This window comes from Macaca fascicularis, chromosome 7 (assembly GCF_037993035.2).
Source record: "Macaca fascicularis isolate 582-1 chromosome 7, T2T-MFA8v1.1".
In the NCBI taxonomy this organism is placed as follows: Eukaryota; Metazoa; Chordata; class Mammalia; order Primates; family Cercopithecidae; genus Macaca; species Macaca fascicularis.
The window spans coordinates 92,810,295-92,829,403 of NC_088381.1; the positions used below are offsets into that span (position 1 = coordinate 92,810,295).

The following is a 19,109-nucleotide window of genomic DNA, read 5'->3' on the forward strand; positions in this document are numbered from 1 at the left end:
GACCATCCTTCCCAATGTAAGATTCATAAATGTTACCCACACAGCTGTTTACCTGTAACCTGTTCACATCTATAACCTCCTGGTAGGAAAGAGATACATTAAAAAAGAACATCTTTCTAGTCAAAGGAATTCTCCTAGTTTTTATTTTGTAATAGAGTAGGTTTTCTTAGCGACACAGAATACCTATCTATACATACACAAAGAATATGTATCTAGATATCCTAGAAATTATAGATCTCATACTCACATCTACTTGTAAGATGTGATCTAATCCCAACATTTTATCATCACCACCAGGTTCTTCATGCTGGCCAAGAACAAAATGACAACAGTGAAGGAGGACCTGTTTTTCAATATGCTGATCACTAGCTGATATGCTATGATTTCCAACAAGTTGGTAACAGAATTTCCTAATTTACCCCATGACTTTCCTAGGCAAGGTGTTATAATTTATCAGTGACTATTTATTTTTTTTAAGAAAGAAACACATACTGGTGATCTTCCAGCTCCAAGGCCACTTGCCTCTTACTATTTGGGTACAGGTGAAAAAGAAAGCCAGCAGTAGCACAGTGGCTTCAAACCATTTGATAAGCAATGTAGAAAGCAAGCAAAGTCCTGAGCTGACTGGGCACTCTTTTTTTTTTTTTTTTTTTTTTTTTTTTGAGGCAGAGTCTTGCGCTGTCACCCAGGCTGGAGTGCAGTGGTGCAATCTCGACTCACTGTAACCTCCACTTCCCAGGTTCAATCGATTTTACTGCCTCAGCCTCCCCAGTAGCTGTGATTACAGACGCCTACCACCACGCCCAGTTTTTTTTTTTTTTTTTGTATTTTTAGTAGAGACAGGGTTTCACCATGTTGGCCAGGCTGGTCTCGAACACCTGATCTCAAGTGATCCACCCGCTTTGGCCTCCCAAAGTGCTAGGATTACAGGCGTGAGCCACCGCGCCCGGTCTCATCAGGTATTCTCGGACCAGCATCTTCCCAGTTGTCATGGCTTTTGCTTTTTCATCTCAGGCTCACAGATTTCTAAAACTGCAGTTAAAAGAAAAAGAAAGCTATCATTTTATCATATAAAATCTGTCAGAAAAAGGAAAGAAAGAGATATGTGGTTTTACCAAGCTTAGGAAACCTGTTCTTTTTCAAAACTGGTGAGAAATAGAAATGACCTTCTATTGTTTTTTATACTGATATTCAGTGACCAAGAACAAAAAAGAAAGAGAGAATAGATAAAGCCAGTAACTTCTTCACAGAGCACAAGTTTTAGAATCAAACCAATTCAGGTTCAAATTTGAGCTCCAACACCTAAGACTTACGTGATTTCTGGGTAAACCTCTTAAAATTATAGACCCTTAGTTTGTTAACTACAACCTAGAGATGTCTTCACCTACCTTCCGGAACTAAAGAATTAAATGAAACAATACATGCAGAACACTTATTCTGTTGCCTGAATAATTAAAAAATGCTTAAAAATGAAATATTTTTATTAATTCTCCTACTATGATATGAAAAGATAAAAATCCCTCTGAACTTGTAGAAATTGAGTAAATGTAGCCATCTATACCAAAGGTATTTGTAAAAGTGAAACCCAACTTTATTTACAAATCCTCACCTTTCTCACCCATCAGTATGAGACCCTCCACATATGGATAAACAGTCTCTTATAGGGATGGTTTTGCACTAAGTATCACAAGGATGAGGAATTTATAGGCGTCACTCTTTAGGACACTTGCTAGGAGATTATCAGACTCATTCTATGTGAAATTATCAAAAGTTTTTATTCGGGGCAATGACACTAACAGGCCACTGTGGAGCACACATGTATACATGTTTTTAATTTCACCCTGGGAATGGCAATGTGCAGCCGATTAGATGGAAAAGAATCAGAAAGTAAAAGGGGTACCGTTATAGCTTCATAGCAATAACTTCTGAGTATCCCAAATCTGATTGTACATCTGAATTCAGCATGGAGAGCTTTTCAAAAATGCAGACTCCTGGGTCCTTCCTTTATACCCACCAAATTAGAATCGTGAGATCTGTATTTTAAACAACTCTAACTGGTTCTCATGCAGCCATGCATGCATGAGATCTAATTTAAATGCTGTGAGCCTAGAGAGGAGCTAAAACTTAGACCAGAAAGGTAGCGATGGGAATGGAAAGGATGAATCATTTCAGGAGAGAATATAGGAAGACAATGCACAGGATTTTTTTTTTCTCCATCTGAGCAGCTTTATCAGGCCTTACGTCTTAGTGTTGGTAAATCAATGTCCATCCCAAGGCTGAGAACCCATTGTAAGAAAGTAACATGAATATAACAGCAATGGTACACCAATGACCACTAGTTACTCCAACCTATATCACCCCATGGAAGCCTTTTCTTTTCCTGCTTCTACAGGGTATAATTACAAAATTTTCCATCCAAGAAACCAACCTACAATATGATTTGCAAGTCAAAGCAGCTGGTTCCCATAAGTGTTAGCTGCAAAAACTAATCACAGTTAGTTCTGATCTTCTCACTTTGTGCAATCTCATCCATACATACCACTCTTGTTAATGCATGGCTACTGTAGTGTGATGCCTTTCCACTGCCCAAGTAACTAGGAAATAAGACCATCCTTTAGGTTAGGAGTTGTGAACTCAAATGACCTCAGAGATCAGGTAGATGAAGCACATAAGTAAAGGGGAACAGGCATAAGATGCTTTTGTATTCCAATATCAACATTTTTGGTTTCCAGTGGAACTGGTATTTGTCTTCTGTGATCAGGAGACCAAGAGGAGTAGTAGGAACTGCAGCAAATTAAAAACCTCCATTGTTAAGGCATTCATTATCATGCAGGTGGTTCTAGGGCAGTATAGTCTACAGCCCTTAAATATTTTTCATGTGAGAAGAAAGAACCTCTTCTGGTAAGGCAACAGTGCCATCTATTTAGCTTAGTACTGTTAGATAGTTGATCTAACCTCATTAACTTCTCTGTTCTGATTCCATGTTTAACATGCAATCCTCTGACCATGTTTTGGCTTTGAGGCTGTGCCACACAAGTATTCTAGACTATGTGACAATTATACTTCCAATTGTAAATGAGTAACCGAGAATTTTAGACATCAGTCTCATAAGCTAGTTAATGTGTCTCAGCACTAAGGCAGATGAAGTCAGCATGCTGATTACAAGTTTCAGAGTCTCTGAAATTAAGAACCAAGATAATGTCACCCTGGAAGACTTTTGGGGGAAAATCAGCTAGTCTGTCCTACTTCAAGGGAACTTCAGTTTGGTGAACCCAAATAAGTTAGAAATAAGATTCTCTAAAATTAGACTTCTTTGCATTACCACTTTGTTTTTGAAATTCTACAAATTCAATTTTAACTCCCACCTATAATGTGATGACACTAATCATGCATCCAACTCAGAGTGCCTTTCTGGCTTTAAACCCATATACCTAGCTGTAGACTGATCATTTCCACTGAGAGCTAACCTAGACCCTTCCTTCTCCCTTAATCCTTTCAAATCCTGATAACGAACAAATCACCAAATCCTGTGGGTTTGATTTAATATTTCTAGACTAGCTTTTCTTCATTCTCGCTTCCTCTACCTTAGTTTGGGTCTTCACCATCCCAGGCCTGAATAATTTTGATGCTTCCTCTAAAGGACTCCAGTACTGCTCTTACTTTACCACAATCAGCCCTCTACACTGTCCAATGTCATATTCCAAAGGATGAATATGATTCAAGCTTAACTGTACTTAACCATTTCTTCTCCATGCCTCAGCTATTGACAAAGAAACACAATAACCTCAACAAGGAAAAAGCCAATGTTGTAAATGTTAAAACCTAAATAGAGAAATGTTAAATTATTTCCCTTAAAAGCCACAATATATACATACTAAATGCTACAAGACACATGTTATTATATATCACTAAACCTAGAAATCTAAAAATGGTAATTTTGCTCCAAAGTTCAAAAACTTCAACAGGTAGTCAGAAAATATACAAGCTCTTATGTGAAGAAAATCAATTTTATTTTTTCTGATGTCATATATTAAGATCAAGGAGATAATTTGAGGCCAATTTAGCCCCTTTAAAAGTGTTTAATTAAGAAGGAGTTACCGATTTTTAACAAAATGTTTACCTAGATAATGTTTCTCTTTGATAAGACAGTTCTCAAGTTGAAAGCTTTAGTCTCTTCATGGTGTGTAAACATGTGAATAAACAATAAATTAGACAAAAATTTTAGTTTACCAACCAGTTTTTCCATGTAATTCAACTACTACTCTTAACTAATAGTTCTTATAAGTAGATTCTAAAAAGGAAGTCAGACATGCTACTAGAATAGACAGGCAACTTTAATCTGGTGATAACATCTGAAGTCTTAGAAGTGCAATCACTTCAAGTTCAATCACCCTTTATTGTTACAAACAACAAAGGCTATTGGATGGGCTTGCCGTGGTGAGAAACCAGATGGGAACAGCAGACCAAAAACCCATATTTAAGGCTTCACAAGTTTTACAAAATTAGGGTAAAATCAATAGATATTCAGCAAATCCTCTAACAACATACTTAAAGGAGCCAGAAATTTCTAAACATGAAAAATCATGGGAATATGAATAAAAGCTAAAAACATTATCTGTTCTGCTATAAAAATAATTGAAGATAGGAAAAAAAAAATCCTAAAGTAGAAACTCCAAACAAAGACTACACATCAACATCACCTGGGTGCCCAGCTCCTGCTCACAGAGATTCAGGGAGTCTGGGGCCAGGGCCTGCAACTTGTTTTCTGAATGACTTCTTCAGTTTATTCTGCTATACAACCAGGTCCAGAGCCACTGTCTTTGGGTTTTCCCCCTGTATGTAATGAATTATTTATAAAATAAATAAAAAGACCCCAGGAACAAGTATACATGGCAAATATTTTGTAAAGCCCTAGTAATGAATCATTGAAGTTTACATAGCACTTCATGATTTACGAAGTATTTCTACATCTAATCCCAAATGTGTAATCAAGAGAGCCACTAAATATATCTTCCAAAGTTTGCTTCAAAACTGTAAATTATATTCTTCAGATATGTATGTGAGTTTTTTTGTTTGTTTGTTTTTTGAGGCAGAGTCTCACTCTATTGCCCAGGCTGGGGTGCAGTGGCACCATCTTGGCTCACCGCAACCTCTGTCTGCCGGGTTCAAGCAATTCTCCTGCCTCAGCCTCCTGAGTAGCTGAAATTAAAGGCGTATGTCACCACGCCTGGCTAATTTTTGTATTTTAGTAGAGATGGGGTTTCACCATGTTGGCCAGGCTGGTTTCCAACTCCTGACCTCAAGTGATCCACCGCCTCAGCCTCCCAAAGTGCTGGGATTACAGGTGTGCGCCCAGCCCAGATACATGTTTTTATGAAGGGTAAACCATGTCATTTTTAACCCACCCGATTGGTTTAAGGATTATGAGGAAGTGTTACAATTCCTCTGCAACAGAGATTAATATGAGTTGAAACCTTTTGAGCCAGCAATTCTACCATTAGAAAAAATGGTGTGAGAATGCACACACCATGTGTTACAAATCCATGCTTACCTCAGATTCATTTTTAAGAAAAAATCATTATAAACAACCTAAATACCCATCAATCTTCATTGGTTAAATACAGTATAGCCCATCCACCCAACAGAACATTACACATCCTTTTAAAATTGTGGCACAGACCTATAGATATTGACTCGGAAAAATTGCCAAGAAATAATACAGAGTGAAAACAAGGAGGTTATAAAACAGAAAATGAATCCATGAATTTGCAATTTTACATGTATATTTACATGCATAAAGATCTGTCTGGAAAATAGTTTGCCAAAACATTAATATGATTATCTCTGGATTTTGAAACAAGGAAACAGGTCAGAGATTCTGCAGGGCAGTATTCTTACTCCACTAAAATCTCAGTGGAGTGCTCCTTGAACATTGTGGTTTTAAGGCACATTCTTTCCAACAAACCTGGAAGACATATCAAAATACATTTTATTGAGACCCAATTATAAGTTGGCCGTATTCTCTTTTCAACTCTAGTCCAGGCATAGTGTTGAGAACCCCAAAGTAAATTAGTAAACTCCCACCCTCAAAAAGCTGTGAGGGAGGCGAGCAAATGCTGTGAATAATTACAAGGCTTGGAAGAGAATTTTGTAGGAAGAAAATGGTACGCTTCTGTCCAGTTGCAGCTCAGTGCTGGAGCCTTCAACCTGGTGAAGGGAGCACCAGCTGCGCGTTAGCCTGCGCTTGCTCTCTTACATGAGTAACTCTGGAACAATGTAAAAACATCACAACCATACACAACAGCCCTGGTCATACTGTTTAATTCTTTAAGGAAGGAAATGAGGTATTGCTTTTCTGCCATCAGACTGTCAAACACTATGAGACCCGACTGGCTTTCTTTTCCTTGTATATACTAACTCTCCCTCTGTAAGAGACATTATGTTCACAGGATTCTCTGAGCCCATGACTCATGTCTACTTCAACTATAAATCTAGACTATTTTCATCTCCTCTGTCCTTGTTTATATGTTCAGTATACACATTCTTCTTGTAAGTTTGATATCCAAAGAACCCTGACTATAAGATCTGTGTTTACACAAGTTTATTTACATTGTGGGTGCACTTTTTAACCTTCTTGTCAATTACTACATCCTAACTTTCACAAATGATATGACAAAGCCAAAAAATACCACCACCACCAAAAGTTACATAGGATATGTCATTTGTCGATTTACTGAGGTAAGACGAAGATTTCATAAGGATCACTCATTCCAAGGGATTCTGTTAATAGGATCTCCACATTCACAAGTTTAAATTCCAAGGACCAGTTAAGCCAGTTCTACAGTATCCATGTACTCTTTCTACAGTAATGGGTAGAAATAAAGAATCATAGTGAAGGCCAGGCTGGAGTACACTCATTGGTATATTATGGATTATGACAAGATTATCAATCTAAAACATAGAACAAACCTTGAAAAGTGAATTGAACCACATCAAAAAAGGAAGGTAGTAAGAGAAAAAAATATAAAAGAGCTCAACTTTTTGACATTCCCCAATTTTTACTGAGCAATCATGTCATTGTGGTATCCAACAACTAGTTGGCAAACTAAGAAAACGATATGTTGACTTGAGAACATCACTGATAGCAGACAGCATTGGAAATAGCCAAATCTATTCCAACCATGTTCGAATACAGACAAAAGCCACATAAAGATTGACTTAACATGAAAATAAACATTTTAATTATCTGCTATTCTGCACTACCTGCTGAATTAGTTTGTTTCTTTTGCTTACACTGAAGAAAAGACAGAAGGAAAAAGCTCTAAACCCATATATGAAAGGAAGTAAAAAGTTTAGGTAGTAGGTCAGATGTTTTCCCCTTAGGGGAGGGTATGATTGATAACAGAAATTGCAGATTAAAACAAAACAAAACAAAAAGATCTATCTGCCACTAAAAATAAACAAACAGAAACAAACTCTCCAGCAAGCATAACATGAGCTTTTTATATCAGGTATTTGTTGACTCAAGCTTTAGGTAAATTCTAAGTTTTCTAGACTTAAGCTAATTCTATTTTGGAACAGATTTAAAATATAACAGTAAAAAAATAATGAGCCTTTAAAGAAAACTCCATTTTTTAAGAGTTTGAAACCTATAAAAACCTAAAATATAGTTGAAACAAGTTTGTGTGCTTTCTAAAATTTTTTAAATCAGAGCAAAACTTCTTTAAAATATTCTCTAAATCAAACATCAATTTTGAAATATTCCTTATTTGTTGGGAGGTCGAGGTCAAGAGATCGAGATCCTCCTGGCCAACATGGTGAAACCCCATCTCTACTAAAAATACAAAAATTAGCTGGGTGTGGTGGCACGCACCTGTAGTCCCAGCTACTTGGGAGGCTGAGGCAGGAGAATCGCTTGAAACCGAGAGGCAGAGGTTGCAGTGAGCTGAGATCTTGTGACTGCACTCCAACCTGGCGACAGAGCGAGACTCTGTGTTAAAAAAAAACAAAAACAAAAACAAAGAAACCAAAGAAAAAAAAAGAAATATTCCTTATTTGAATCGCTGATTTGGAGAATATCACCACTTTACAATTTCTTGGAAGAGCTTGAGTGAGTTTTCTGTAATTGATATATCATAAGTCTTATACTCCAATACGACGTCTTCACAGCAGCGAGGGGCACAGAAGCAATGTGACACTCTGAGGGGATATTTTACACATACCTACTTTGTTTAAAAGGCAAAACATTGTGCCCTTCAATGCCTCAATTTCCAAATGAAATTTCCAGCAGGTTTATGAACACTTCTGATCTCATTAAGGATCTGGCCAAGAACTGTAATTCCAACTTTAATTGATCTCCCCCAGGGTCAACTTCATGAATTTGTGCCAGTGCAGTACAATCTGAATGGTGATAGAAAGGCTCCCTTCTCAGCCTCCAAAAGCACTTTCCCCATCTGTCAGCTACCTCAAATTCTGACACAAGAGATGTATATACTTAGATATGTGACTTTGGCATTCAAAATTCCTTATTAATATGCTTATACTCTGGGTGGAGAGACTTTTACAGATGAGGAAACTAAAGCTCCGTGGTTAAGTAAATTGTCCTACATCACACAGCTCAAGGGCAGAGCAGGGACTTAAACCTAAGATGCATGACTACAGAAGCCTTTGCTCTTCCTTACTATCTCATATTGAAGAAATGAGAAAAGTATGGAAAGGTGAGGCTGGAATGCATTCTAGGTAAAACAAGACAAATTCAACTGCTTTGCACTTTTGCCTCTGATTGGCCACACTTTCTGGTGTACAAGATATTGTTATCAGCCCAGCCCAGCAGCTACAAAGATAACAAATCAAGCTGTAGTTTGAAGTCATTCTTTCTGGATATCTGTTCATCTCGTGTGTGCATATCATGCTGTTTCATTGGCAAAGGAGTCACATAGCCTTATTAGGATAGAGCTTGTTTTGATTCTACAAATGAAACCGGGAGTTGACATTAGCAGAGAGATTCTGCAACAGATCTCTACCTCCAAAAAGGGGACAATGTCCATGGAAACCTCATCACAGCTGCTCACCACCATCGTTTCGAGACCAGCAGTTTGCAACAGGAGTCAACTCTTGAGATCTTGGATGGCTGCCACAAGGCAGTTTTATGAGCCTTGCAGGCTATTTTCCAAACCGGAAAAGGCTTAAATATAAAGGGCACATATTTCAAAGGTTTCTGCTGGTTCTCAAGGGAAGTCCTCTTCCACTTCCTTTGCTGTATTACCCCCACTCTGGCATTTCAAAAGCACAATTTGGACCCTCCCTGTTACCTCCCTGCTCCCACTTTTTCTGGCCGTTCCATCTTTTGCCGACAGTGCTTCAAAGGAACCTTAGCTTCTCCAGCAGTAATGCCTTGAGTTTCACCAATTTCAAAGGTTCCGCAAGGGGAATTTCATCATTTTACTTTATTGAGAAGGATCTCAGCAAGACGTTCACAAATAAGCTAACCAACCACATTACTTGACACCCTTTTGGGCCTTACCCACCAGGAGCTTACACTTCAGTTAAAAAGTGTGGGCACAGCAGAAATGTGGCATTCTAAAGCTTAAAAGTTTAATGCCTGGAAGTGATTCTAGTGATGGTCTATCTCATCCAATTATCTCACTTAACACATTAGGAAACTGAAGTCCAGTGGGTGATTCTGAAGTCACATAACAAGAGTAGCAAAACGAATATTAGGGTTAAATGTTGCTCTCGACTTCACTGCAATGCTCTTTTTAAGTAAAAAACAGAGAAACATGAAATGATAATGTAAAATATTAGAGCAGTGCTGAATTTGTGGAAGGTGAGAACAGGTGGTGTGTTGGGGGAACGATGAGAACAGAGAAAGAGAAAACATGATTAATCACAGTGGGGACTCTTCTCAGATTAAATTTTTTTTCTTGGGAATTGGCCTGAAATTAAGTGCTGAACTAGAAAACCTCTAGCCCATAGAGTTCTAAACCTTGACTCTTGGCTATCACCTTTTTCCCTTTGAATTTTCACAGCTTGTTTTCTCCTTTGGTGATTGAGGCCAAAAGCAATGATGGTCTGCCCAAGCGGAACAGCCCAGGATAGTCCAAGAAGCACAGAGTAACTCTGGCCAAGCTCCAACCCACAGGCCTCTGTGTTGACTCCAACTGAGCCTCTCCTACAGTCTCCAGGCTCTGAGCCACTGGCAGGAGAATACACCCTGGGCAAAGTCACATGTACATTCTCGGTTTGGGAATCAATGTGCTGGTGTTGGTGGTCTCCTGAAAGCACACACTAACCACACCATGAGCCTGGATTAGCTGTTGACAAGGTTTCTCACTACCTATTCCAGGCCCTGGTAAACAACAGGGTGGGAAAATAGGAATCTGTCTAGCCCAGTTCTTGTCTTTGGAACTGCACCCTTCAGCCGCAGCACAAAAACACCACCAGGTGCCTGCAATCTGTAATCAGTGCTCTATTAAAACACTCTCAGAAACACTGGAATTATCCTGATTTCCACACACAGCTGCACAAGGTCCTGTTGGGTAACTGGAGAGTCTTTACAGGTTCACTTAAGCTATAAACTAGAATGCCTTGGTTAGGACTGAGCACATTCAACAGTGAAATCTCCATGTGAGTGGAATGGGTGGATAGGCGGTCATCTCTATTCTATGTCTTGGGATGTAACAAAATAACTACAAATTCAGGTCAGACTCAAGGTCCACATGCAAATTCGGGCTCTGCTCTATTCAATCAATTCCTCTGTCATTCAATGTCAACCCCTTTTTAATCAGCATATTCAAGAAAATAACTAACTTCTGACATAACTAGCTGCGCAGTGTTTGATAGGAAAGAAAAAAAAAATCTATCAATTGAATACTACCATAATATGAACTCAATTAACACTAGTGCAAGCTTAATGGTACCCACATTATCACATTACAAAGACATTCAAACAAATGTGATCAGGATCACCATCCAAAAGCTGGAGGCCAAGATACAGGGGTCACTTCTCGCCTGACCCGACCTGACAGATGTTGGATGGTGACAAGAAGTTTACATCTGTCATCACAGGACCTAGGTCTGAGCCTGTCTTTGCTTTTACTCAATGAATAATACTTGGGCAAAAATCCAACATCTCTGAGACCTGCATCTTCACCTTTAAAGTAGGATAGTATCACCCACTTCCTAGGACTGTTGTGAAGAATGAAGGAGGTTATGAAAGTCAGCTCCCTGGGTCCAACTGCTCCCACTTGCGGTGCCCTGATCCTTGAACAGCAGACAAGCAAATCAGCATGTCAGCTTCTTATTAGCAAAAGCATGTTCATCACAGAGTATTTTACAAAGCCTTTCCTCAAGTGCCATCCTATTTCATCTTCCACACTTCTGAGGGAGGTATGATTGTCTCTCCTGACACATAAAGAGAAGGAAATGAGTCTTCCTTCTCCAATCCCATCTCATTTCCATTGCTACCCTCTGCCTCTCCATAGGGAATGCCAGCCTAAGCAGGAAAATAATGGCAAGAGCCAAGTGAAGTCTTCCCCATTGTGAAGTGTTGTTACCCAAGGGAGATGCAGAGTGGTGTGAACATTTTCTTAAAAAGGAGAAAAACAAACAGAAAATGGACAAAGAGCAGAGCAAAGCTGGAGTAAGATACACCCTTACTCATTCAGTATCACTGCACTGTCCTAACACTGAGGATACTGAGGAGAAGAAGAGCAACAAAGTACTTTCTCTCATGGAGCTTACATTCTGGTGGGGAAGAAGAACAATCTTCTTCAAGAAGATTAGTCAATCAATGCAGAAGTTAGTCAATTAATGCAGCAGTTGAGAAGAAATCAATATAGACAGGTCTTGTGTGCTCAGCAATTAGGCAAAGGAATAAAGAATAATAGTCGCTGTCATTCAGCACCAACCAGCAGATAGAGAAATCAAATAATGCAGGGCCAAAGTGCTCCTAGCCTTCTAGGAGGACATTCATCTGGCCTTGATGAATATTTCTGTGCCTGAGAAAATCCATCTAGGAGCAGGACCTATCCTTCTTCATTCAACAAACATTAGTGAGTAATTACCACAACCGGGGCTCTGTGCAGGGATGGAGATCACAGACAAATCAGATATATTCAAAGAAAAAATTGTCTTGTTGAGGAGAAAGACAAGGAAAACAGGCAACCAACTAGACTACATTAAGAATCTGAAGTTGCTGCTTCACAGCAGCAGAAGGGGCAAGTACTGTTTAATCCTTCAGAGGCTGGTGATCCGGAGATACTTACTCTATTAAGTCTACCCTTGAAATGTAATTTAAAAAATTAATTAAGTCTACCCGCATGGATTATGCAGGTAGATCCATTTCAAGAAAAAGCCATGCAACATTTCAATAAGCTGTTAGCTCTGTGTGAGTGACCTAGAATATATGCCTGCTCCAATCTCTGCTTCCACCTGGGTTCTGTGCAATGGGTGTGTCCTGAATTGCTTCAGCTGACAGAGACAGCCACCAATCTAAGGTGGAAAGCAGAGAATACTCTGCAGGGAACCATTTCTGCACAGAACTTGAACCCTTGCAGAAGAGCAAGAAAAAATAAACAGTCATGGAGACACAACAGGAAAGAGGTGTCTGAGGCAAACAGGTACTCTTCAAACATCCATTTGGTACTAAGTGTTCTTGAAGTGGGAGAAGTAGGCAGAAAACTACTTTAAAAATGTTCATCCCCACCTATGTAGAGAAGTTCACTGAAGTGGGAAGGAACAGGCCTGAGGTTACAAAAGGAAAGTTTTGCAAGTATAAGTTTTCTTGACTCATGTATATTTCTAAAAATATATATTTCAGGTAAAACATATTTCCAGTTTCTGTTGAAAACTGGGAAGACCTGGCAACATTAGGCCCGTACCCCCCACCATCTCTACAACCTCCAAATCACCAGACCCCACTACTCCCTATTCCACCATCCAAACTGAGGCTGCCTCTCAGGTAACCATCCTCCAGGTTGTTTTATTTTTCTAATAACTGGCCTGTTTACTAATTCATTACTGTCTGGTTACTGAGGATACAGAAGCTGGTGTAGATACTAAATTAATTAGCATGACTGGGAAAGTTGTAAGAATATATTTTCAGGAAGTTAAAGCACAGTTTAAAAATAAAAAAGTACTGCCCAATGGGGCAATAAAGCAGAGCTCAAGAAAACATCACAGCGATTTGGGGAAACTGAACTAAGGGCATCAAAATAAACAAAAAACAAGTCATATATTCATATCACATAGTCATCTTAGAATTTTATAAACACTTCATATTCTATCCCTCTCCCAATATGCCAGCTGCTCTGATAAAGTGCCACAAAGCAGGCCCTGAAGAAACAAATACAAAGAATGTGAAATGCGTCTTCGTGGGGAGGGGGATGGCAGTATGGTATACACCTAATGTATAAAGGTGAGGACTGTCTTCATGCTTAATTAAGATCCTCCAATGAACCTATTTCCCAGCATCTGGCCTCAGAATGCCAGCAAGGAGGCTGCCAATCACCAGTGTGGGCTGTTCTACTAGACAGAGCATATGTTGAGCCAGTGATCTAGGTATGATGTGTCTTTCTCACAGTCAGACTGGGAGGTGGAGGCTTCTCACCTTTTTTAAATGAGTATTAGGACAGTCCTCACCTTTATACATTAAGCATGTACCGTGGTTACATGTGCCATGTAGTCTATGAGTTGCAGAATGGTTCAAATGGATCATGACAGAACTAGAATTGTGACAGAGATCATTGAGAATTGTGGCTTCAGAAGGAGATGATGCTTTTTAAATGGTCCCACAGTCAGCAAGAGCTGACTATGACTTTGGACACTTCCTGTTGGGGAAAGGTTAAGTGAATATGTGGTTTTACCTATAAGGATTGGCTTACATTAGAAGAGGAGATCCTTAGAACTGTGTGTAGGAAATGAGTTACGAGCCAGGGCGGGGTAGGGTCATGCCTCAGAATGTCTTGCTTCTCACCACTTTGTGCTTCTGAAGGAAGCTTCCAACTTCCTGATCTTATGCACCACATGGGTATGCCTCCCTGTTCCAAGCTGAGTGGGATGGGGAGAGTTGAGAAAGGCTGGACTTAGGAAGAATCAATCCGGCTACAATATGACCTTGCTTGAAAAGATAAGCTGCGCAGCACACAGTGGCTCACACCTGTAGTCCCAGCACTTTGGGAGGCCGAGGTGAGTAGATCACCCGAGGTCAGGAGTTTGAGTAACATAGCAAAACCCCATCTCTAGTAAAAATACAAAATTAGCCGGATGTGATGGTGCGTGCCTGTAATCCCAGCTACTCAGGAAGCTGAGGCAGGAGAATTGCTTGAACCTGGGAGGCGGAGGTTGCAGTGAGTAGAGATCACGCCATTGCAATCCAGCCTGGACATGAGTGAAACTCCGTCTCAAAAAGAAAAAAAAAGAAAGAAAGAAAAGAAAACATAAGCTAGGCCAATTAGATCCTGAAAGAAAACAGAGCAATTAGTAGTGGGAGCTGAAGCTTTAAGGTCAGTTATGCAGAAAGAGGCTGAGAGAAGAAGGCCGATCACATACAAGCAAATGCCAAAGAAAATTGGTCTGTCTGTAGATTGAGGAAAGGGTGATGCAGATATGCAGAGAGAAGAGGAGGGAAAGAGAGGAAGAAGCAGAGAGGGGACAGGGAGCAGGAAGGTAGGGGGGAGGATGGAGGAGAGAGGAGAGGAGGAGAGAGCAGAGAAAGAGAAGAAAGGAGAGAGAACATGAGAAAGGAGGAGAGAAAAAGGAGAGAGTAGGGGGAGAGAGAAAGAAGAGAGACAGAAGAGAGAGGAGAGCAGAGAGAGGACAGAGGAGAGGCAGCAGAGAGAGAGGAAAGGAAAGCAGAGAGGAGGAAGAGAGAGGAGAAGGAGATGAGTGAGAGAAGGAGGAGGAAGAGAAAGAGGAGGAGAAGAGCAGAGAGAGAAGAGGAGGAGGAGGAGGAGGAGGAGGAGAGAGGAGAAAAGGAAGCACCCAGAACTTCCGCTTATCTAGTCATCCCCCCTTCCAGTTCATACGCAGGCTTATGAAAAACTCTTCTTTTCCTAAAGTAATTGGAATGACCTGCTGTTACTTGCAACCAAAAGAATCAACAAAAGCAACGAATATTGGCAAAAAATTAAAATCTGCAAGTATTTGTCTTACTTTCTTTATTCATACGGTAGGCCTAACAGCTGCCCCAATCAGTTTATACAGGTCATTGAGAGAATGCAGATTAATGCGAATGTGTAATTTGATGTTGTTAAGGGGTATGGATAGTAAAATGACAGCCAATTCAGAGTCTTAAATACACAGAGAACTTTCATTGCCTGTTAGATGCTCAGTTCACTGAGCTTTTATCATCCCCAAGAGCAACATAAATACAGTCAAAAGACATATTAATGCAAGATGACTTTTATATTTTACATAAGGGGAAAATCAACCAATTCAATGTTATGATTCCCACAAATTCAAACCACACTAAATATGTCATCTAACAAAAGAAGAAAGAAAATGAAAGAATGCCTAGAAGACAAACTTTGGTGACAGATAAGTACATCTCTCAGAACCGCCTTTTCTCCATGACTACACAGCCTCGAGGGGTTGCTTCTCAAACAGGAATTCTGACTAGAGAACTGGTAGATGCCCCACCAAGCCTCACAGCCCCTACATCCATTTCCAGTTCGCATGTGGCAATATGGAACCCAGACTCCTGGTGGCCCTCCTCCTAATATGATCATTCTCCTTCCTGCTGCTTCTCCCTGGGCTGGGCTAGGTGCCACTCTTTTGCCCAACATTCCAACAGCTTTATCACTGTGGCAAGCACATTGCAGGGAACTATAAGATTCTGCTTCTTGGTCTGTTTTTCCAACCAGATTCTGAGCTACTGAAGAAAACCCAGCACTTAGCACAATAGCTAGGAAATAGCTCCACATCACGGAGCTGAAGAAGCATGTCTTCAATGCACAGATCCATCTTCCCCATCTTGTTCCACTTTCCTGGCTCTAGCCTTTCCTTTTAAAGGTACTACTTAGTCCCATAGTCACACTGAAAGAGAATACCACAAGTACCCATGATCTTTGCTTTCCCTTGGCTCTGCTGCCTCCTTACCACAAACAAGACCATGACCAATGCTGCCAAGGCACAGTCTACACTCCACGTCTTCCCTAAATATCCCAAACAAATCTGAAGAAAAAATAAGGGTGGTGGGGGTGGGGAAAGGTCAAAGACACAATCTTACCAGCTGACATAAAACACCTAATGCAGGACCATAATCCAGGGGTCAGCAAATATAAAGGACCACTTAGTAAACATTTTAAGCTTTGCAGACCACAGTTGGTACAGCTACTCAACTCTGCTGTGACAGTGTGAAAGCTGTCATAGACAAGACATAAATGAATGGACATCACTGTGTTCTAGCAAAATTTTGTTTATAAAAACAAGTGGCTGACCCACAAGCTGGAGTTTGCTGACCCTTGATTAATGTAATGCAATAAGCACCAATCAAGAATATATGTATGTGCAAAATATCAATGCTAGCTGCTGAGGCATATACAGCACAGCATCCCAGCCCTACCTGATACTAAAGGAGAATCAACCATAAGTAACTCTGAAAAACAGGCAGACTTGATGAGTATGATAACAGAAGCACAAATAACACTGAACAGTCAACTTTAGAGCATCTGAACTGTTGACCATGATCTCTTCTTCCAACATTCCTCCCTAGTTCTGGGACTCCACACACTCTGGTTTTCTTCTAACGTCTCTGACCACTCTTTCACAGTCACTGCAAACTTTTCTCCACTGCTTGTGTTCTTTCCTAAAACGCTGTTATGCCTCTTGGAATTAGCTTATGATCTTTTCTCTTTGCACTCTATAGTTTCCTTTGGTGATCTCAGTCATTTCTAAGACTTCAAGTACCACCTACAGGCTGAAAATGCATCACATCTACTTCTTCAGCCCACATGTTCACAATGAATTTCCACCTAGATGAGCCACAGGCACATCAAACTGAGCAGGTCCAAAACTGAATGAATCATCTTCCTCCAAACAGTTTCCAGTCCTATGTTCCTATCTCAGTAAACAGCACCACAATGCACCTAAATTAAAAACTCAAGCTTTCTCAGTCCCTCTCCCTCCTTTATTCTCACTGATCCCCATCCCTCACAATAAATTACCAATTCTATTCAACTCTACTTTCTAAATCTCTCCACATCTACTCACTTCTCTCTTCCTTGCCATTGCTCTAAACCAAGGTGCCATCATCTCCTGCCTAGATTACTACCAACATCCTCAGTACAATGAACAGTGCCCAGTTTTACCTCCTTCCAACCCGCTTCCCACAGTACATAGGTAGAGTTACCTTTCTGAAATGCCTGGGGTAGATTATTTTTCAGCGGTTTGTCAGCCCAAGCCCACCCTCTGTATTCTGCTTTATGATGCTGGCACTAGAGGTCTTCAAACCACATATGTTTTCCAGACTCCTTTGCAACTGGAAGGCAGAGGCAGAGAGAAGGAACTCTCTTCCTGTTTTCCAGCTCCCGTCAGCCTGTACAGTAGCAGACAGCTCCAGATGCCCGTGCTTTAAGCACTCTGTGTACCAGCCTTGGACCCTCCCTTGATAGTCTGCATACCAGCGAGAAGGAAATCTTCCCCCAGAGATCCAGTACCTCCTTAGCAATCAGCACATCAGCTCTATGGTAGCCCCTATGAGTTTCTTGGTTTAGCTAACATCACCCACTCCTTCTTGTCCCTCCCAGCTGCATGGATGGCAGCTGCTTCCTGGAGTTACCAGTCTCTCTCTATATAGCCTCTGCTTCCACTATTTACATTTTCGGCCAACAAATATCCCAGGTGCCCAATTCCCTATGTTAAATCACCTCAGGTAGTATCTGAAATACATACTTTGCTTCTCTTTTCTGACTGGACCCTGACTCATGAAGTACTTGGTACCAGGAGTAGTTCTGAAGAAACAGACTCTAAAGATGGGATTGTAGGATTGATTTTTTACCTCTGACCTTTAACACTGATGACCTTCTTGCTTCCATCTAACACATTCTCTACGTGGCATCTACTGTGATTTTTCTAGAATGTCTGTCATCAACTCAATAGCTCACCACTGCCATCAGGAGAGTGGTTTTGATAAGGCTCTCAGGGTTCTAGAGGCACTATTTGTCTAACTTTTCTTCTTGACACTACTTCCTTCTCCCTCACGCGCCAAGTTCAAACCACTCTGAATTTCCTTTCCAGCCTTTCAATCCTTTCACAAAGCTATTTCCCCAGCCTTGTATATTGCCCCTAGCCATCACTGCTCATCCAGTTAACTACTACTTGGCTTAGATAGCACTTTCTCCAAGAAGTCTTTCCAGATGTGCATCCAGCCTGAACTTCATCCATTATAACAGTAATAATACTACCTGTTAACACTGTGTAGTTGCCCCATACTCCCCCATGAAACCATGAATTCTAGGAAGGCAGGTGGCTTAGTCCATTCTGGTTGCTATTACAAAATTCTACATGGCCGAGTGTGGTGGCTCACACCTTTAATCCCAGCACTTTGGAGGCTGAGGCGGGCAAATCATCTGAGGTCAGGAGTTTGAAACCACCCTGAGCAACATAGTAAAACCCTGTCTCTACCAAAAATATGAAAATTAGCTGGGTGTGGTGGCACACATCTGTTGTCCCAGCTACTCGGGAGGCTGAGGCAGGTGGATCAATTGAGCTCAGGAGGCAGAGGCTGGAGAGAGCTGAGATCACACCACTGCACTACTCTAGCCTAGGTGACAGAGTGAGACTCTGTCTGGAAAAAAAAAAAAAATCCATAGAGTAGGTAGCTTATAAACAACAAAAACTTATTTCTCACTTTTCGGGAGACTAAGAAGTCCAAGATCAAGGCATCAGCAGATTTGGTGTCTGACAAAGACCCATTTCCTAGTTCATAGATGGTGCCTTGTATTTGTGTCCTCATATGGTAGAAGGGACAAGGCAGTTCTCTGGGGCCTCTTTTATAAGGGTAACAATCCCATTCACAAGAAATCTGCCCTCGTGACCTAGTCACTTCCCAAAGGCCCCACTTTCTGCAACCATCATATTAGTGATTAGATTCAACATACAAACTTTGG

The 19,109-nt window shown here is 40.6% G+C and overlaps 1 protein-coding gene across 5 annotated transcripts in view; it reads right to left on the reverse strand.

Moving 5' to 3' along the window:
• STXBP6 (syntaxin binding protein 6) overlaps positions 1-19,109 on the reverse strand; it is a 256,535-nt gene that overhangs the window by 181,799 nt on the left and 55,627 nt on the right. For 2 of the 5 annotated variants that reach the window (XM_065548677.1, XM_073997156.1), the window contains exon 2: positions 7,874-7,971. The exons of the other annotated variants lie outside the window; for them this stretch is intronic. The gene's annotated coding sequence lies outside the window, so the exon portion shown is untranslated. The remainder of the gene's footprint in view (positions 1-7,873; positions 7,972-19,109) is intronic. 5 annotated transcript variants of the gene reach the window in all.